This window comes from Trematomus bernacchii, unplaced genomic scaffold, assembly GCF_902827165.1.
Source record: "Trematomus bernacchii unplaced genomic scaffold, fTreBer1.1, whole genome shotgun sequence".
Taxonomy (NCBI): Eukaryota; Metazoa; Chordata; class Actinopteri; order Perciformes; family Nototheniidae; genus Trematomus; species Trematomus bernacchii.
Window position 1 is genome coordinate 12,609,765 of NW_022987973.1, and position 22,205 is coordinate 12,631,969.

A 22,205-nucleotide genomic window follows, 5' to 3' on the forward strand; every position below is an offset into this window, starting at 1 on the left:
TTTTAAAAGAGAGGCATAGGGGGGAGGTTCGAGGAGGATATGATACTTCAAAGATAGGTTGGATACAGTGAGGAAAGGCAGCATGAAATGTTTTTCTATTAAAATTTACTTTTTACCATTGTTTGTTGCAATGTGAAATAAATCCCCACACACACATCATCCCTGTAATAAGCTTAAATAAGGGAAGTGTCCTGCTTTGTCAGTTACTCTCAAACACGCAAGCTATGGAACATAAACACCCCCAAAAATATGTAAATGCCGACGCAGATACTGTACACAAAAAAAGAATGATGTTGTATTTTTAATTGTTATCCTATAACAATTGAATGTCTTTTATTTTGTCGATTAGTATCACCAGATTACACATGTTTCAAAATACAGAACCAAGCTTATGTATTGCAGTTGATAACTGAGCAATTAAGTATTGTATAATATTGCCATCGTTCATCCTACCTAATTTCAACAACATACCAGCTATCTCAGTGTAAGTATTTCATAGTATGCCGCTGGGTAAAACAAGTGTCCACAAGATTTATTATTTTGTTCTAGGGCTGATGAATTTCCCCACTATTAATTTTTTTTTATCTTATCATTTGGATGTTCTATTAAATATAGTTCCCAAAACAATAAGCATAATTTATCTTTTAAAGCAAATCATTTAATAGGTTTTTGAATCCTCATTGTTGAGAAGCAGGAAGAGGGCGTGACCTTACATTTAATCATCTGTGAAATCATGAGAAAATGAAGTCTTTATATGTTGTTTTGTTTAATAATAGTTGTTCTCTCCAACCAAGCAAACTTAATATTCAGACTTTAATCCATCTTTAATATTCACCCATCATCCACTGTGGCAGTCTTAAGCTTAAGACTCTAGCATTACTGTACTTTCCCAAATCGTTTCAACTCCCCACAATATCAGTCTTTCCTTTCTTCTTTTTATATGCAGCAATTAATTTTGAATCAGTACTGAACCTTTGATAAAAGAAAATTGCAATTCCAAGATTAATTGACTGGTCAGAAGTCAGATCAGATGCCCTTTTCACACTTGCAGCCATGGCAACCTCTATCCTGCTCAGTTTGGCCTTCAATAAAGCTTTATCTGACTGTTGGAAAAGGGCATACCATTCAACATCATTCATATTTCATGGACAGATTAATGCAGACAACGTTTTCAGAGCGTGGGTCGTTGTATATTTCACCTATGATTTAAATGATTCTGAATTTGTATTCAAAAGGCAGCACGATCACTCAAGTTCACTGTTTACATGCATGTCATTATTTTTACAAATAGTTCACATAGGCCATAGGTCTAGTTGATAAATATTACAATTCTGGTTACATCTGTATGCCTTTTGTTGATACGTTTATATTTCGTTTTTTTACTATGGCTGACTATTTGCACCTATCTTTGTTTTAGAGTTGAAATACTCCTTTTTATCCTTTATATTGCTTTTAATGTGAAATGATTTTGTGTTTATGCAAATGTAAGCAAAGAAAGGACAATAACCGATAGAGAGACAGAGAGAAACACTGAGTTCAGACACAATTGAATCTCAAAAAACAATTGAACAAAGCAACACACAATCTGGCTGCTGACAGACAGGCTGCTTGAAGACACACATCTTCTGAACAATGTCCAGTGAGCATTGATAGATACACAGCCAGAAAGTGACTCACTCATCAAACTGACTTTTAACAATAATTCATCAAATGAAAACTTAAAAAAAAAGAATTATGGCTAAACAAAGTGGGTTCCCATTTGTCTTAGGTTTGATGTGTACAGTTTTTCTGGTATTACGATGAATGATATGCATACCTTTCATACACTTTGTTCATATGATCAAGAGGCTTTTACGCAATATTGCATACAAAAATCCCAGTCCTTAGTGAATATATATATTATTTATAACAACAAACATCATATTTCATTGTTTTATTCTTACATAAAGCCGGTTGACAAATGTACATTTACTTCCCCATTAATCACTACAGCAACACATTTGTTTTTCAAAAAAGCTCAAATTGCATCTATTATATAATGTCTCCTAAATACAAGTTAGTGCAATAAACGGAAGACTCCATCAGGGGGTACTCTCCGTGGCAAAGAGGGCATCGTTAATGTGCGATTTTTCACACGATGTTAAAGTAATTGTTCCGCAGGTTAATGGACAAACATCTGCCGAGAGAGTGGCTTCATTGTGAGAGCATTGTAATTAGTTAGTTTACAAACATTGCTCCAAACAAGTAGCATATGGAGGAGTCATGGTTTCATGTGATGCTATCACATCTGTCTGATTAAACATGATTAATTAAGGCCATCGGATTGTGTTTACAACCGTTGTTTCAGTGAAAACATGTACCTGCCTCATTTCAGTTGCACTCTCTTAGAGTAACATGAGAAGAATGTTACATAGCTCCTGCGTGTCATTATATGTTCATTATAATTTTTAAAGTCCTTGACCTGGGTAGTTTACTAACAAAACATTTAAGATCTGAGAACAGCAGCCATATGCTCATGTTTCTTTTAACGCTTTGTGCGAGCCATTGAACAGAGAGGGTTTCTCTCCAGGCCATTCATCTTCCCCTGCTGCTCATCTTCTCAGTCCTCCTTGGCTTGTCCCTGGCCGGGCTGATTCAGCCTGATTCATGGCACCATCACAAGCTGCTCTCCTGGTTGAGAAGTGAGAACCATCAGCAACCAGGACATTTCCAGGAAGCATCACTCAAAGTCAAATAAGATTTGTGAGTTGTGTTTATGTGCCTATAGATGTGTGCCAGATTGTGTGTTCACCCCATTCTTAGCGGATATGGTGGTATCGCACAGCAGTGAGGCGATTTGCGGCTAAGCTAGTGGAATCCTGTTGAAAGCCTAAAATCTTGTGGGGTGAAGGGAGGGGAAATATCAGTCTTAGGATTTCTTCTCTCTCATTACGGAAGATTTATAGGGATTAGTGTATTTTCTTTAATACACAAAGTGATATTAAATTCCATTGTTATGATTATGGTTCATGAAGGGTAATGTCCAGTCTTGTATCCTTCCTCTTGTACTCGGTGTGTTTATTGGGCTGGGCTGGCTGTGGGGTGTGATTTCTAAACCTCAGCCCCAATGCATAGCGGCTCACCCCCTGATCCCCATTCAGCCGTTGGAGCCTATCTCGAGCACTGTGGCACCACGGCTTTGGAGAGGATTGATGAATATCTCGGACTCTTACCAATTGGGCTATAAATCTCTGGCATTATACCTTCAGCCTGGTAGCGGCAGTGAATAATTATGGCATGTTTATAGAAGCAATGAGTACAAATATGTCTTATTTCACTCCAAGAGCCATTATAAACTCTCATCATAGCATGATTGAACTCCTCATCTTTTACAATAAATAGCATTAGATACCATTGAGAGGGCTTTTCTCATGCACCTTCCAATAAGGGCTGCCGCCCCTAAATGCAAGCTGCCCAGATCTTTTCCTCTCACCGCTCTGTAATGAGAACATTAGAGGGTATTAATTCAAGTGTGCGTTCACTCATATTAGACAATGAAAAAACACACAGAGCTATTAAATGCTGTGGAAATGTTATTCAAAGCCCATTAAAAAAATGTTTTGTCTCACAGAGTATCAGTCCATAGTCATGGTGATTCAAATTAATCACTCTTCATCCGTAATGTTAAAGTTTCATCAACTGATGCTCCAGGGAAACCCTTAGTGACATTATTATTGTTTCTTGATTTTTTTTTTCCAGCTCTTTGAAAAACCGATATTACATGCAAATTTCTAAACACACTTTTTATGCTGAACTGTAGATCAAGCTGGAGATACTTTTTTGTCGTTGTTGTAATCAGGAGCCTCACCTGCAGATGAATTTGAATGCGTTTGCTTTAATGCCTCATTTGTGTGTAATAGAATTCAGTAAGTAAATCCGGGCGGTTTGCCGATTTTGCATATCTCATGTTTACAGTTTAAACATGCACACAGACTTGCTTGCTGTAAACACCCTAGTAACCTACATTATACGCTAGAGTTTATGTTTTCACACCAGTGACTGTTAACTGCCAAAGTAAAAAAACTGTGAAACTTGTTCTAACACACATGTAAGAGAGATTCCCCAAAGCAACATCAGTTAATCAGTTTCATCATCATGACAGACATGTCTATTCTCCCAGTTGTTCTCTTTTTAATCACATAAACAACAATCTTGTAGATGTGGTGTCTGTGCTAGAAATCTAATTAATAACTTTGTGTGGCTGAGCCCCATGGCTGTTCTTCCTACATGTTTTTGTTAAACCTCTCATTGAAAAGCTTAGTTACATTTGTGATTACAGCACACTCACTTACAGTATGATGCTTCCCCTAGACCAGATTCAGAGAGTAGAGATGTTTATGCTGTTTTTCCGCTTATGAGTGATACCAAGTAAGCTTTTACTGAAAACAAGAAACTGGCTCAGAATCAGGGTTGTGCAGCCTCATGCTTGTGCCTTTGTTTCTGTTAAATACACACACTGACTGACATAAATAACTCCTATGAGCGATCCAAGGCTGGTTTGTAAAAGGCTGAGCGGATGTGTGATATAGCTGCTACAGTGCATTGTTTTGTTGGCGCTTCAAGGAAGGTGGTTGTGGGGTGTGTCGTGACAATGTTTCTAAGGGTTAAATGAAGGAGCACTCCTAATTTAAGTTAGTTTGTTGTCCCAGCACCTCTCGAAGAGTATGTGTGACAGAGCAGCAGAAGAGCTGTTCCAGTGTCTGCTCTCAGTGGGTGAAACATGTTGTCCAGCACAGCAGTAGGGAGGATACTACGGAGCAGATTATAATGATACAGAACATCGTCACTTCCTGGACCAGAGCCACTCCGCGGCCATCTGTCCTCTGTCCATGGACAGCAGGGCGTGTGTGTGTATGTGTGTGCGAGTGTTTATGTGTGTTTCTAGACATTAACCACACTCTAGCACATGTGTTTTTGAAGCCTTTTATTTTTCCAACGATTATTTTCAGTCAAATACACTACATCACCATTTTCATCTCAAATTTGATAGTTGTTTTTTAAAAAGACTTTACAAAAATGACAACCTATAAGATGCCCAATGGACAGATGCACTCATGTAAATAAATGTGTTGGTTGATTGGTATTTGTCTTTGTTTTCAATGTTTAATATGCTAAATATTAGTTGATAAATGTTAGGAAAAAAAACGGTCAAACTGTTGAATAAGTAGCAGCTTTACTGACCTGGCAGACGACGATGTGATATCAAACAACTTACACCTTTAGAATTTTTTTATCTTTACATGTTACTGCCATTTTTCAGTATTTGAATAATTACTATGAATTAGCAAAATGGTCGCCTCACTGCATATTTTCTGTAACTCAATATAATTCTATATCATTTACTATCTCCTATGCTCAGTATAAGTGGCATCTTGCTACTGACAATTTATAATTTGCTAACCTTGATCCAGTGGAGAAGGGCCATCTGTAAAACATGTAGTTGCATTAATATGTTTTCATATGAACTAACAAGGACACCCACAGTCAGATGATTCCTCTTCTAAGGTTTGCATAACATATTGCTTTGGTTTGATAAATATTGCGCCCATGGTGGCTAAAATGGAAACAGCAAAGTGGCAGATTGCTTCATCAATTTTACAATTTGGCCATTTACAAACAAGGGAAATTGTTCTGCTTTGAATATCTGAAAATGCAATGCCTGGTATACTGTAAGTCTCCTAGACAATGCATTTAGCACAACTCCTATTGAATCAGTAAGATACAAGTGAAGGGACGCTTTGTCCAGGCTGTTTCCTTGGCTCATGTGAATGAATATTTGTTGTGTCCTGGGGAATTGTTTCTCCATGTTACACTGCATCAGGAACCAGAGAGATAAATGGGCCTGGCCTGTCCAAGGCCTCAGGACTTCTCATCTGCTCAACCATAACTAGTAATGGCCTTTCAGCCGCTGCCTGCAGTGCTAAAGATAATGGATTATTTGAAGCAGAGGACATGCTAAAACAAAGATAGGGGATGTGGTTTATACAATTAAAGTGGATGGGATGATCAGAAAAAAGACAAATTTGATTTATAATTTATTTTATATAGAGAAATAGTAGTAGGGCTTACATTCATTCAGTAAATTCAAACTTAATTAAGGGAATGGAACAAATACAAATCTAAAAAGAGGGACCTCAACAACTGAAGGGAAAACCGTGTCAAACAGTTCATGAGAAATCAGATGATGAGAAGAAAGAGAGCTGATGGATGGATGGATGGATGGATGGAGGAAGAGGGGTGGGACAGCAGACGGGCTCCATGGGAGATTGGCTTAAGTATGCATGGTTCCAGGCTCCCTGCAGTCACCGAGCCACCAGTTCAAAAGAGAAACCTGTCAACCTCAACACATGCCCTGCTTAGACAAGCTTGAACTTAGTCAAATATACAGACTCGCCACAGTGTTTGTACCAGTATGTTCCTGTCATTACGCCGACCCCTGCAGCTGCACTAAATATGCGTTAAAGCATTTGCACCATAAATAGTACTCTGCTTTATCTGTGTGGATGGTAATACAAGCTAGCTGTATAAATTAATAAAATATCTGTGTGTGGCACTGTACCATACACTGTCTCATAATGACAGAGATTGAGAGAGAGAATGTGTGCATCTTAGTGAGTATGTGAGGATAGAGACTGGGAGTGTTTTTCTCAGATAACCTCAGTTTGTTACTTTTTGATCCTGCTAAATTAAGATAAGGGGCTTGGTTAATTAAACTGTCACATGGCAATACCTTGAGGAATTGCGAGGCCAACACAGCTTTAATTGGGTGGCTGCTATTGTCCCTGCGCTACCTCCCATCCCTGGGAAGCAGCCCCATAGAGGGGAAAAATCTTCACCCTCGTGGCTACTGGCAAAGGATGGAAGAGTTAAAAGAGTGATGAGCCTGAACATTTAAATGAAGAGAGGTGGGGCAAAGACAGGGTGATCTCATCTTAAATGTGTAAAAAATGAAGGACCCTTTCAAACCAAATAAAATGTAAGGCACTAAATACATTTTAAACCGAACACGTGATGCCTATGGCGGCACAATGACAGGGTGAAAACAGGGTTAGACTTAGGATAAGAAGTTTTTAATTGCTGCTTCATTATGCAACAATGTTAGTTGTGTAATTTTCTGTACATTGCAGTAATCTCTGTGGTGCATTAGTTGCAAAGGCAGGTCTCCAAAGCCCCACGGACAATGTCAGCAAGCTTAGGATGCATCTGTAATTACCAGCAGCCAATTAACAGCTGACCTCACCATCCCACCTCAAACCACAACAAAGATCTATTATGGAGATTTAGAAGGCTTGCAGTGTAAACAACTAAGTGTGATGGATCTTCATACAGAGCTTATGGTTATTTGCACCTCCGCTTTTGGTTTACTCACACACTTCATTGAAATTCAGACCACGGTGGGTTAGATGGTTGGATGTGTTGCTGATGTCTAGGTTTTTTCTGATACAGGGTTTTGAAGAGAAAAACACTCAACCTATGTATTTAGCTCTCAAACGTTAGCACCAGATTCACTCTTGTTTTTATTTCAGGAATTACAATATTTATTTTATTGTCCTGAAGTGAAGCAATACATTATTCAAGCTGAATTTGTTTTCCACCTATATACATACTTTCCAAAGCACCACACAATGCATGATACAGTATGTCGGCAGCTATCTATCATTTAGTTTGAGAAAAATAAGCATTACTGAGATTATCATGAGATCTTAGAAACATTGAGAGGTTTTTACTGCCAAAGGAAGTATCCTCGATAGCATAGTGCCCATTCTGGGGAGATATTTTGAAAACAGTTGCCCATCTGTCCTTGAAGGTGATCAAAATCTGCCTTGATTAACAAGTAGGAAATCTGGTTGATGGTCCCCTGTGCTTCCTCTCATCCCCTCCCAAGTGGGGATTAAGAGGATGAAGTTTGAGCCTAGGGATAATCTAGTTCCCTAGATTGTGATAATGCTGCTCAGGATGATCATGTGGATGAAAGCTGGTCCTTGGTGTGCACATGGCTGTGTGTCTGTGCTTACGTACACTTGTGTGCCTGCATGCTGGTGCTCAAAAGAGAAGAGACAGACAATAGAACAAGTGAGTCAGTGAATTAGGCAAAACACATAAACAATGGAAAATACACACTCTTTCTGTTTCCGTATCCAGGCAACCACATCAGAATTCAGGACATATTGAACAGGTGATTGCCACCATTTTTATTTTTTCAGTTAAGAGCTGCTAAATTAGGACCACCTGTACTCAAATATGGGTTAAAATACAACTATTTCAAGTGACAATAGAATAAGCCAAATTCTACTCTGCACAGAAGCCTATTTTATTTGTCCAATTTGATAACCATTTGCAGTGTGAAATGTAGTCAAAACATTTATATTGAGTGAACTTTCCCTAAATAACTGCAAGACTAAGCCTTGATTGTTTTTTTTCTTTTTCTTGCAACTCACAAACAGTTTGTGAAATGACAGTGAGCTTAAGCTCTGCTAAATCTCATTTTAGTTTTAAGTTCCCTGTTGTTCCGCATGGTCTCTTCCCACCCTGATCCGTGTCTGGTGTTGGTGTCCAGCTGTTCCGTCAGCATGACAAGTGGTTCAGGAAACTCCCTCATTGTTCACTGACCAATCGCAAACACACCAGAATGCTGTCAACGAGCATTTTCCACCCAGTGGTTTGCATTTGCCTGCACCTGTGGTTTTAGCCCAGAGGGCAGAGGAGGCAGGAGGGGGGTGGCAGAATGGGGAGAGTCTGGGCATTGGGGTGGAAAGGCAGTCGGGGTTGGGATTAGGCTGTCTTTCTGTCTGTGGAGATTAAAGGAAATACATTTAATTGTGAGTTCTCCCCATGTTGTCGTGTTTTCCTCAAAATGCATCAGAGGACAGCTGAGCCTTACCTCCAAAATTTGCATTTTTGTAATTTGCATGAACTCATTGGAGCTCGGAGGCAATTTACGGTTGCTTGTGCACGTAAGCATGCATGCGTGTTAGTGTGTGTCTGGGAATATGCTTTGTAATTTGACAGAACTTAAAAGAAAATGTAATTGAAATGACTGGATAGAGCCTGTGCTGCATTCATAGAAATCTTGCACTCGGACCAACTAGACTGTTGAAGCATTTTTTTGTTTTTACTCGAATGTTAAGAAATTACACTTACTGCCTTCACTGACGTACAACATGTTGTAACACAGTATCACGCTGCAGTAGAGTCAACTGTTGAGAGTTACTAGAATAGATATACTCTGCACTGCAGTGCGTTGCTAGCCTGGGTTGTGAATCTTATCAGGAGTTGTGGATTGTGTGTGTTTGTGTGTTTTTGCACATTTTTGTGAGTGTGTGTGTGTGCCTGCATGCGTGTGTCCAAGCCCCTCTGGAGTCCATTAATCCCAAATCTAACAGACTTACTGCGGAGGCATCCTGTGATGTGTGCTGAATCCCTCTCTGGAATATTGGATTCTGCTTCCATAATATTCACTTCCCTTTCTCTCATCAGGAATATGATGTTATGTTTTTTTCCCCCCATGATACCAGGATTTTCCACCACGACAGGTGGTTGCCGTGTTATGAGTTTGTTTACAATTCAGGTGTGTTTTTACCAGTTCTCTGATCTGTAATTTTACATCTCTGAGCCCTTTTAATCCTATTCTTATCTTGTGTAAGCCTTCTAATCTTTGACCCTAATCTTAAACCACCACATAGAATGGGGTGGCGTGGATTGAGAAGAGTTGTTTTTCTCACCTTCAAATTCAATGCATACATTTGTCAGAGCGAGCGGGGGTCCTCTACCCATTGGGTTTTATTTTTTCACAAGCCGATACTGAAGGAATTTATTGTTATGCATTTCTATTTATTTGTGTTTTATTGCAGTGGCCGGGTCTTGAACCCTGCCTATGTTAAAGCCTTGTGCTCATACCCAACCAGTCTCATGAGTGAAACTGACGGAGAGCCAAATAAAGTATAAATTAGATAGTGAGATGGAAAACGCATTTCTATTTGAAATGATTATCCCCCCTGACGGCCAGACTAATAGACCGTTATTGCATTTCCTTCAGTTTCTTTTAATCTAATCATACTTATAAACAACGAGTTAGAGTGTTAGTGTGTGTGCATGTTTATCCATTCAGAGACACAAGCAACCAGTGTCTAGACGGCAAACACCAATTTGGCTGGGGCGCAGGGGAACATCAATGCTAAAGCAATGTTGCTGAAACACTAAGCATGTTCCTCAGTCTTTCATGGAGAGGAGATGGTAGTGACAGACAGACTGCAATAGGAGGAGTAGGAGGAGGAGGAGGAGGTAGAGCAGAAATAGACGAGAGGTTGGCAGAGCTCACTGTGGCTAATACATCCAAAGTGTGTCAGTTAGCTCTCTCTAAATGTGTTAGGCCTCGGGGCTGAGAAAGCCAACACCATCGACTCAACCTACCTCTCTCCACCTTTCCATTTAGCCTCTGTTCAACACCCGCCAATATCCTTAGGGGAGCTACACTGCTGTTCATTGGCACGATTGATCAAATGCCTACATGTTAAAGTGTACAGTTTTCTTATTGCACATATTAGTCTCGTGAGTACACATGCTGAAGGATTAATATAGAGTAGTGTTTTGCTATGCAGCATGGATGGTACATGTACAGGAGGTGTGCATTCACACTTCATTTCCAAACTTGGCAGATGAAGCACTAAGGCAAGCATTAATTGAGGTAATGATACTGTGACTTAGTTTGATACTTCACACAGTATTGGTGCCAGGTATCGTACAAAGAAGAGAGTTCAGTGATTTGAACTTAACTATGCTTATATATTATTAGTAGAAGACAGTGTATCTTTAATTCAGCCAAGAAAACAATTAACATACCCCTTTATTTCCCAACAACATGCAAATACTGCATATTTTGTATTGTGTGGATTTACACGCAGATAATACACATAGTCAAAATGCCTGACATTTAGCTCCGTGAGTAGAATATGTTTAGGAAAATATTTGCACACAATAGCAAACAGGCTTAGTCTATCAGATAAGTCTGTTGAAAAGAGAAAACTTAAGATATCATGGTGTCAACACACAAACGTAAATATGTCTGTTGAAAACATGATTCCTGATATATTCCCCAAGTCAGCACCAGCCTTGGCCAATCATTAGACTCAAGTGTCAAGCCTCATGACATTTTTCACCTACCTACCCTGTGTTTATTGAGTTTGACCTGCTCCAGCCAAGAGGAAGCTACAGTACCGCTAGTGGCAGCTATTTGTCAAATAAACATTACTCTTATGAAATTGGTCTTTTCCTCTCTTTTTTGCATGTTCTTGATGGAGTTATATATTCTCAGTCAGATATTAACTGAATTCCATGTACAAAAGCTGATCGCTAAACATAATCACGGCCATTTGATACCACATACATCTATAGCAATATTAACTACTGTATACTGTGAGGGCTGGCTGGGTATCAGAGTGATGGTTCTGTTATGAGAGAAAAGCAGAAGCAGTTTCCCTAATCCTGCTAAAGCAGTGCACATGGGAATGATTACTTGCACAAAGCCATGACACCCTGAGTTGTTTAAATCCCTTTTGTTCCAAAGAGAGTGACAAACAGCCGCAGACAGAGAGGGAGAAAGACAATAAAAGAAAGTGATTTAATTCAGCAAATGTGACAGGATTGTGTGATGTCTTGTGGATCTTGTTATTGTATGGATCGTCTGAATGACGTCTCCACAATCCTGGCAGTGTTAATCCTTGTTGTTTTAGGCCAGTTATCAGGACAGGGCCACCGTGTCTCTTTTGCACTAAGTCGGTTAGAGAAGACAATAAGGTTTGAGTTCCTCAAATGTATAGTGTTGAAAATAGCAACAGAAGTAGTATGGTTGGAATGTGAAATAAATGGGTTGGAGTGAAGCACTTCAAAAGACCCTCTGTGAATTAGCAACAAAAGGTTTCCCTTCATTCTTCTCTTAATAGGGTGTTTTAAACCTGTTTTCTCCTTGGATAGAAACAGGATTTCTGTAATGAGCCAGTGAGTCATAGATTTTCTCGCCTGAATTTTTCTTTCAGATTTCCTGCCCCCTTCTCTCTCTTTCTTTCTCTCTTTCTCTTTACTCTCACTCTCTCTTTCTCCTTCCCTCCCTCTTTTCTTTCCCTTTCTCATCCTCATTATTGCGCTCACTGTCTCCCTAAATGGGCCAAGGCAACTTTTGTTGCCGTCTACCGGGGAAGGAAGTAGATTAAGGCTATTAACACACAGAAGGATGCTGATCATCCTTTCTAGTCTCTGGTCTCATGTCTAGTCCATACTGTGCTCGGTTAACATCATCCTTTAAACATGGCGTCTTTGTATTCTAGGTGTGTATATGTGTGTGGAAGTGTTGTTTGACTGAAACAGCTCATTTTATTTCTGCAAGTTCCCAAATACCCTTTAAGGGTGTCACGCAGCGACCAATGCAGCACAAATAAAAGAATGAACTTCCATTCACATCTGCAAACAGTAAGTAGTAGTGAGTATAAACAAAGCTTGGTGCAGGCATGCTGTGTCTGTTTATGTTGCTTATTAGTGAACATGCTGCGATGCACACACAATAAAGCCAAGACACACATGCATGCTATATTTAGATGATAAACTGCTATAAAACCAGGCTAAAGAGGGAAGCAATAAACAAAAAAAGAGGGAAAAGAAGTAAGGCGGTCCAGAAGCATCCCCTGTCACGGTGCAATCCCCCATGTCCTAATTACACAGGCTTAGAGGGAACGGAGGATTAGCCCCTGATTCACCACGCTGCTCGCCTCATCTTCTAATAAGTCCCCTCCTTGTCTCCTTGTCACCCTTTGTGCCACCCATACATGTCTTTCTTCAGGTAAAAGGAGCACGATACTATTGACTTGTGGCTTTCTGTGTCCCTTTGTTCTTTCTTGCTAACCTGTCTGCCTAAGCCAAAAACATCTAATCCCATTTTAGAGTAGGCTGTGTGGCAGGCTTGTTTTGCTTTATGTTTAAAACTTGGACATCGGGCATTGTTTACATCAGTAATAGGATCATATTCTCATTTGTACATGCTTTAAGCTAAATGTACCATCTGCAATATGTCTTTATTTTGGTGAATACAGTGAGTACATATTGTTTTTCAGGACAATCACTTTTTCTTTTAAATCATGCACTCACAACTGGAGAACACTATCATTTGCCTAAATTCTGCTTTCCCACAGTATCTCACCATATTTGTTTTGTCTTGTCACTTAGATTTTCAATTGCGTACATACTTCTGATGTAAAGGGGTTGGGACAACATCTTTTTAATAATTGTGTGTGGCCTATTTATGTAAATTCATAGTCAAATAAACAATGTCTTCTAACATTGAAGCCTTCTATAACAATATGTTGAGAGATCATCTAAAAATAATTAGTAAGGGTTTAAATTGTGCCTGTGTCTTATTTTTGTATCCTGGCTTCCTTGTAGCATAACACTTGGCTACAAGGACAAACATTAATTTTGATATGGTAAGAGTGCATTGTAGCTGACAATTATACATGGCACTCATACAGTTATTGTATGTATACATTGCTAAACTATATATATATACATTTTTCTTCCATGTTATAGCTTTTCCATGTTAAGTGTCTGATAAGTATAAATAGATTGATTTTAACAGGAATGATGTAAGGCCTGGTCCTCTCAGACATCTATATCTAATGGGTTGCCTGTGGCTGCTCTGCTGCAATTGCTCCACCATTAGAACACTTAAGGAGTGAGAGAAAAAGGGGTTGAAGAGCGAGCTGTAGCCAGAGGAAATGTGAATTATACAAGGTCTTCGGTGGCAGGTTGGGAAAGAGGCTCAGGTTATATGATTGGCTGAAGCAAGTAGTTCCTTGACTGACCTTGCAATATTTATTGAGTGCCTCTGACCGCTGTGAATAGTGCTGCTAAATGCATAAAACTCCAAAAAGAATCTCCATGTTAGTTGTGTATTCTGTCTCCAGCAATGCAAGCAGCTCAATAAAGAACACTTAACACTTGTGTTGAAGAGGCTGCACCAACACAGCAGTGGGAATTTTCTGAAAGCGCTGTCACACGTCACAGATGTGGTTATAGATAAACATTGGTTTGCCTGTTCTCAGCGCGCTTTGGCCTTGGATAGGTTCCCATCCCATGGCCGTTCAAACTGTTTGTTTAGGTTGCTAGATTTTCTAGTCCGAGGTCTGATTGTCAACAGATAAAACGATGAGAATCCCCCCCCAACCCCTCCTTTGTTTTTGTTTAGATACTTATCTCATCACAAACCTTCACTTAATAAAAGCATCCACAACTTTTGCTTATTGAGATTATAGCAGACATCAAACAGATACAGTATGTAGGGAAAACATGTAATATAACGGAAAGCTATTTTACATATTCTTCATTAAAAACCATCCATATTCCCTCAAGATGCATAACACATAGACAATGGCAAAGTCTAAGTGCACTATATATTCTGTGCTCTTCAGACGCACACAGGCAAACCCACAGACAAACATATAACAGCCTTTATAAAACCAGATAGGTCACTTGGAATCTAATTTGTGTTTATAATGACCACATTGTGAGTTTTAGGGCCCTCATAGCTGCTTTGTGTGAAAGGTGAAGTGTAGTTTGAGAACATCAACAAGGCTGCCCAGATGCCCCTCATCTCTCAGCCCACAGACCCTGTTTGTCCTCCACAGCACACAGCTCTGCTTGCTCATCATTGATTAGGCTTTGCGTGTTTGTTTTTGTTTGAATATAAGCTTATGCTCCTCTTCCTCCTCCTCTTGGGTTTGTATCCCTCTCTCTCCAATGCTTAAATACTCTCTCCTCGGGGTGTTCTTTTGAACAACTTAGCTCTGCATTAGCTGACGGAGAGGCCTGCAGTTTGTGAGGGAACGCCTGAAGAGAGGACGTGTTTGATCCTGAGATACATGTCCTTGATTCAGGCCCGGCAGTGCAAGCCACCGGGTACCCCCACTGCTCCTGCAAAGCTTTCCCTGCTATGTATCGGTATTCTCTTGCCTCCCACTGTGATAAAAGCTATTACACTGGAGAGGAGTATCCTTCTCATAATGCTGAGCCACCTACTGCAAAAAGCAATCCACATCTATTCCCTGAACACACAGCACAGTCATAATATAACTTAAAATCTATAATTGAACGCTAAACAGAACAGTTTTAATTTGGAAACAGATAAAATATTCCAGTTAATTATATTGTTTGTGCGATGTAGTGCCGTGGATAAGCTAAAAGTGAAAATAAGGTTCAAATGTATTGAGTGTGTATGTGTAAAACGCACTTTACTCCAATTAACACTTGAAATCACACCATGACCATCACAATATTGACTGTTGTTTATAGATATCCAGCAGAGCAGTAGGCCAGCATAACATGAAGATTACGGATCAAACTATGTTGAAAACCCCAAACAGCATTAGCATGGAAATACTATTTCATTGCCACCTCTTGACATAATGTTGACAAAACAGACTTGCTAACTGTGGAGAAGAACCTGCTTCACAGCCGCGCTCTGCTCGAGAATCATAACAATATCAGATTCAGTAACACACTGGAGTAATGTTCTCATGTTCACAACAGCAATGCTGCGTAAAAAGAAATGTATATCAAAAAAGCTTGCTCTATAGCTGAAGTGATGAGAATATAGCATGTGGATTGATTTTTAGTCTGTATCAGGGTAAAATCTAATTTCCAGTAGAATAAGAGAGCAGAGTTTCATGATTAAATAGCAGTTATTTTGAAGTAATTCCCAGAACTTAAAATAAGTCCATTTCTGAAACTGATTTCTTAGAAAATAGCCTTTTCACTCGGACAAGACGTTTATTTTTCAGACTGGCAACCTGAGAAGTCATATATTTATTTACTAAACATTAGGCCCAGTCAGAGTAAAGATTCTCTCATCTCTGCAGTTCAAATATGTTGTCAACTTGATTGGCTGAGAATGCAGGGAGAGGGGGGTTGCATGTATCAGCTGGGCTAGAATGCAGTAGGCGAGGAGATTAAAAACACAATAACACACTCGCATGCACACACAAACACACACTGTGAGCTCCCTCAGGTGAACAGGTGCAGTCATGGTCTGTCACAGATGCTCTGCGCAATTCGTCAGCTGCCTTTCCTCCTGTCCACCTTGGGTGGGTTGGGGATATTAATCACAACACAACATCGACACACAAGTGCACACACACATTATCTCAGATCATTCTCCCTATTCACCTACAGTAGACTACTTTAGGAGCTCATAGGTCTTTCTAATGACTAGCCAGGTGTGCATGATGGTAACATTATTTACCAACACTGCAATGGATGCTAAATCGTTATGTGTTTGTACGTTCCTGCTCAATTTTTAGTTTTTTTGGACTTACTGAACACTCTACCTCACTAGTAAAGCAGTAGCCTCGGTGTGAGTACAATTCTCTCTTGGTTTCTCTCTCCCTTCCACCACAGGAACTACAGTGTGTGACAGAGGGACATTAATCACAGGGCTGGGTAATAAAGCGAGGAGGGATGGGCATGTAGGGCCAGCGGGGCAGGTGTCTGGGGGGAGAAAAGGCTGTTTAGGGAAATCACACTCTGCTTTATGATACACACTGATACACCTGCAAATTGTTACACTCGCAGGTTTAGGTGCACATCCGTCACACATCATACTGAAAGCTTCAACCCTTAAAGTTTGAAAATGTTAGTCGAGGAGGAGGAAAAGAACAAGTCAGGATCCAGAAATGGTGACCAGTTTGTTTCTAATTATCTGAGAGAAGTCCTTCTTGCTGGTCGATTGTTTTATTTTATATAATGGTAGCAATAACTCATGATATATAACATTGATACAAATGTGGCTGCTTATATGGTAAATCACAGCAACACACATTTTCTAGTAGTAGCCTGGGCTTAACTGTATCAAGTTTTGTTTTTCCTTTGGCACTCCTCTTTAACCCCCTTGGGTTATTGGAGTTTTTTAATATCAACCTCATTCCAACTTGACATTTTACAGTGGACAATAGGTTGCATATCTAGTGGAGTTGTGATGGCGGATATTGTGTGTTTGTGTGCATTTGCATGGGTCTTTTCAAGGAGTATTGGAAAAAGTACCAATTACCAATAATAAATCCATCAACTTCATGTACACAACATGTGCTCAGGCCATTCAACTAATACCCCATTCACACCAACGGTGTTTCGGGGCCGGTTCGGTGCTGGTGCTTGAAAAGCACCGGGTTTTCCTGTTCACACCGCAGCGGAGCAGCCTCTAAGCTCCGGAATCCGGTTCGTTTCGAGCACCAAAAGTTGTCCGTGTAGAAGCAAGAACCGCTTACGTCGGAGGGGGGCGAGATTAACCTGAGATAACAGTTAAGGCGAGTACGGCAAATAAAAGTTGTAACCAGCAGTAGTGCTGAGCAAAGTGACTAGAACGCAACCACACACTTGTAAAAAAAAATACGCTTTATAAAGTCAGGCAACACTAACCAGGCTTCGTGTGATTCTGTTTATTTGTACCTTACTTTGACCATCCGTTCGCTGTTATTGATCATTGTGGAGAGCAGGCAGACGTTTTGTTTGTTATTATAGCAGCTATCGGATGGAATCAATACATGGGCTGCACAGGTTGTCATGTCCGACTATCACAAGTAGAATCATAATGAAAAATACGCCGGTAAAAAGTGCCTGTAGAAAACGGCTTAGCAAGTAGTCAGTTTAGCTTCGGTTGCTATGCTAACATCACCCATGTTATACCAGAGAAACTTTCATAACAGCGTTGTGATGCCAAACAGCGTCAATTCAGACTGACACACATTCACTTAAGGGGAACTGGGGATATGTAACAGCTGCTTGTGTGACAGTCAGACAGTGAATACTTTAGAGCCGTGTGAGCTAACCCGGAGCTAACGGGACAATAAACTCCCGTGGAAGTGCAGCCACTGCAGCGGTCGGTAAATGCCGCTGAAACACATTAATAAACAATGAACCACGGCACTCTGGAGAAAAGTATAAGGTTGGAGAAGTCGTTATTTAATTTAATCTGGCTTCGTATGATTAAAAGCAACACAGTCCCCGGCCCGTTGTTGTTGTGAGGTGAGCTCCGTTGGGGAGAAACTCAGCGACGTAAACTGTGACGTCATGACGCAGCAGCGGCAGCACCAGTCGGGCTCTGAGCGGTGTGAAAAGAGCCGGCGCTAAACCGAAGAACCGGTTCTGAACCAGAAAAGCTCTAGCACGGAGCTAGAAGGGGAAAAGCCTTGGTGTGAAAGGGGTATAACAGAAATCAGAGAGGAAAAGTTAGTGAATCTAAATTTGTACACAAAACAAAAAAAAGAAAGGATATAGCTGTACAATAAATAATATATAGACATTTACTGCCATGGTTTCAGATTCTAAACAGCACATACATATGCAATTTCAAAGCACGACAAATGCAGTTTTATGTTCTTTCATCCTCGCCTTCTTCTGTTTTGAAAACAGTGGGCAGCCATTACACACTAAAAGTAAGATGATCCAATCTGCTTTTTAATGGAATGCTTTATTGAATTTATTCATTGAAATTATTAAAAGAAATTCTGCAAGAAGTGCCTCTTAAAGTGTCCTAGTCACTTTCAAGAGAAACATGTAAGGGACAGATTTCTGCATTTTATATAAGGAACCTGATTGGTTCAGATCGTAATTAACAAATCGTTCTATTCGCTCTCACTGGCCTATCTCACCACAGTTGCTGTTGCGTGGCACAGCAGTATCTGATGTTGACAAATACAGGGTGTCCGCGGGGTCTTAAAAAGTATTAAAAGTTGATAAATCAATTTAGCGAAAATTAAGGCTATTAAAAAGTATTAAAAGGTATTAAACGACATTTTCCAAGGTATTACATTTTGTAGCTTGTTTTCAATAAGTATATAAATTGTCCAAAGAGGTTGTATTCTAAAGTTTGCCTGAATGTAATCATTGCGTAGGTGTGTAGTGTGATTCTGTGTAGTTTATTTATGGCATCCCGTTGGATTTGACGTCATCTGAACAGGTCATCGCACGCTCATCGCACGCTCACTGCTTGATAGCGCGCGAAGGTCCGTTTACGCCGGTTGTTAAACAACATCGTTATGGGGAAATGCAAGTTTGCGTCCAAATGGTTGGAAGATAAGGAGGAAGGACAATCAATACTGTATATAGTAAATGTGTCGCCAATGTAACCGGTTAAAACTCGAAGTGGCGATGAGGTCTTAAAATGTATGGAAAGGGTCTTAAAAAAGGTCTTAAAAGGTATTAAATTTGACTTCAGGATTCCTGTATATACCCTGAAATAACACAGTGTAGACGGATCATGTTGTTCTTCCACTTGTTTTGCAATGTTGCTAAATTAAAGGGTTTTCTGACTTAGTAAAGATTCCTTTGACACTTTGTGTCCTTTTGCAAATCTCACATATTTCTTAGAGCAGCTTTGCTATTTTAATATGTGTTTCATGTTCAGATAACTGGCAGCTACGTAGCTGTGCTATCTTAACTCATTGTTACCCAGTCTTGCTTTTTTGCCCTAAAGCAAGGCAATTAACCCTGCCAAGGGTAGTAAGATAGCTTTGGCTGCTCGCGGTTAGGAAAGAAATCACAAGTACAAAAGAGTGTGTGGAGTTAATTAAACTTTTTGGTTTCCAATAGAGGTGTAATAAATATCTGATCTCAATCAGGGATTCAGGTCAAGTGTCTACAATAGAGCTGCAAAGATACATACATTGACTGTGTCTCTATCCTGACCGGGCATTGATGAGCGTTTCAGTGACACTTTCTGTGTAACTTAAGCTGAATCTTGTTTCTCCTCTTGTCTCTTAGATATAGATATTTGTGCACGCTTTATACCGAGTAATCATAGAATTCTTGCTGCATATCAATGCGGTAACCCCCTTTTTTCCTCCTTTGTTCAAGTTTGGTTCAGTGCCAGTCTAGAGAAGATGTTCTGTCCTTTTCAAGCCTTGTCTGTTAGATGAGATTTGCGAAACAATGAAAAAAAAGAAAATAAATGGTATGCCTGTTGTAAACACAGATTCATATCTTGAGGTCCAAGTAAACAAATAGGAATACTAATTTAGTCTGATATGAAAGCAATGATGTTGCAAAGAAAAAAAATAACTGGATACTAACATAATGTAAAAGTAAGTAGGTGAGAGTAAGTCCTTTACAGATAGTGGAGCTAATAAAGTTAGTTGATATGATAATGTCATTATTATTATATTAAGTGATTTATTGCATATAATAAAGCTGATTATCTGTGTGCTTTATCTTTGTATCATATCAAATAATTGACTGAGAGGTGAATTGAATTGTGACAAATGATTGCACGTCTGAGGGTATCCATCAGTGTAATTTATCTTGGACCATGTAAAGAGCTGGGAAAGAAACTGGAGACCGAGCACGCCCCTGGTAGCCAAATCACTACATGCAAATGTGTCCTTGGTGGAGGCTCCCATTGCCATTTCCAGAGAGCTGGTAGAGCCATGGCAAAAATAGAGGGAGGGAGAAAGAGAGAGAGGAAGGGAGGGAGGGAGATGGATGTCACCCTTGCTCTCATATGTCATATTGTTAACCATAGATATGAGGAGAACGCCTCAAGGTTGAACGTGCAGCTGAGACATAAATAATCTATCAGAGGTTTCCTCCAACTAAATAGAGGGAAATATGTCTGCATGGATTATTTATGGTTTAATATGCACTCGGTGAATGGACAATCACCTCTGAGAGCATGAAGACATTGTAGGGGCCAAGTTAATTGTGTGTGTCTGGAAATGCATGCAAGCTAGGTGTGTGAAAGGCAGTGGTTGTCACGCTGTTAAGCTTGGATACACAAAGGGTCTATATTTTGTGGCTTGATGATGTATTACAATAACGGCATGTTACTGTTGCAAAGTGTATTCAGGTTTGTTTTATTTATGTACAAGCTTTTGTCCGTATCATCGATCTTTTGTGCTTTGACATGTTGTTTGTATTTTCTCTCTTAAATCTCGAGCCACTCGTGTGCGAATGCAGGCACACACGCAAATGCTTCTCACTTCGTGCAGATGAATTCTTTCATCCCACACCACTTAAATGGAGTCCATCTCAAAGTGGTCTGGCCTCCGCTTTCCAGCTCACCTTATTTCCTCTTCAGATGACTGCCTCAACATGGGAAATGTCAGGCTCTCATTGCCAGCACTGTGTGGCTTCTTCAAACATTTGTGAAGTGTTAAGCTCATCGCTTCAGCTTAGTGTGGCAGTCTCCCAGGAAGCTGGGCTGCTGACCCGCAACACAGCAAAGACAGCCCACCAAAATGCACTCAAGCACATCCACTCTGCCTGCTCATTTGCATCAATGAAAGATTGTATTAGTCCGAGGTTTATGGTTTTCACGGCAGCACACTCACCATACTGTAAAAATCCATGCATCACATAATGGGGTTGATGGGGTGGCTTTACAGCTCTAAACAGTCATGATGTTGTTTTTTCTCATTTAGTTGAGAATGACAGTGGATAACTAAGGATTACTAAGCCTAACGACTCTTAGACGTTACCTTTATATGAATCATAATGGGATATTTTCAAGCTAGCATTAACATATCCTATAGAAGTCCACCTCTTGACTTTGGTTTCAGACTTCTTACAAGAAGACACATTACACATATAAAAAACCCATGGCACATTCAATATATGTGGACAAAGACTCATCATAGGTATTCAAGGTAAATCATCAACATTTAGTAGGGGAGGTGAAACGTGACTTGGTGAAATGGAATGGATCTAATTGCTAAATTTAAGGTGACGTTTTAGCTCAAATATTGTTATTTTCCACTTGTGCTATGGACCATTGGGCTATACAAACATCAATGCCAAAATGAAGCTCCAATGAATAGACTTCCCTAATTCCTCATAACAAAGAAAACTGCCTCAGTTCTATTGCAGTTTGTTTTGTTCTGTTCAAGCAACATTCAGATTTTACTGGAGATTTTACTTTGCAATCTTGGGTTTTAAAAACCTGTAATTTGTTAAGGCCACTCTTCTTTAACCTATACAAGGATTGTGGAGTTTGTAAAGGCAGCATACTGAAATGTGTCAAGTATCATTTGCAAATCATCTGTTTGCGTGGCCACAGCATTGCAAAACATTATACAGAGTGTTTAATAACTGTACACCAGTTAGTTGTAACTGACTACTCACTGTACATAACAATA

The 22,205-nt window shown here is 39.8% G+C and overlaps 1 protein-coding gene across 4 annotated transcripts in view; it reads left to right on the forward strand.

Moving 5' to 3' along the window:
• The window catches only part of pcdh17 (protocadherin 17), a 52,383-nt gene that overhangs the window by 24,642 nt on the left and 5,536 nt on the right, over positions 1-22,205 (forward strand). The window lies entirely within an intron of this gene.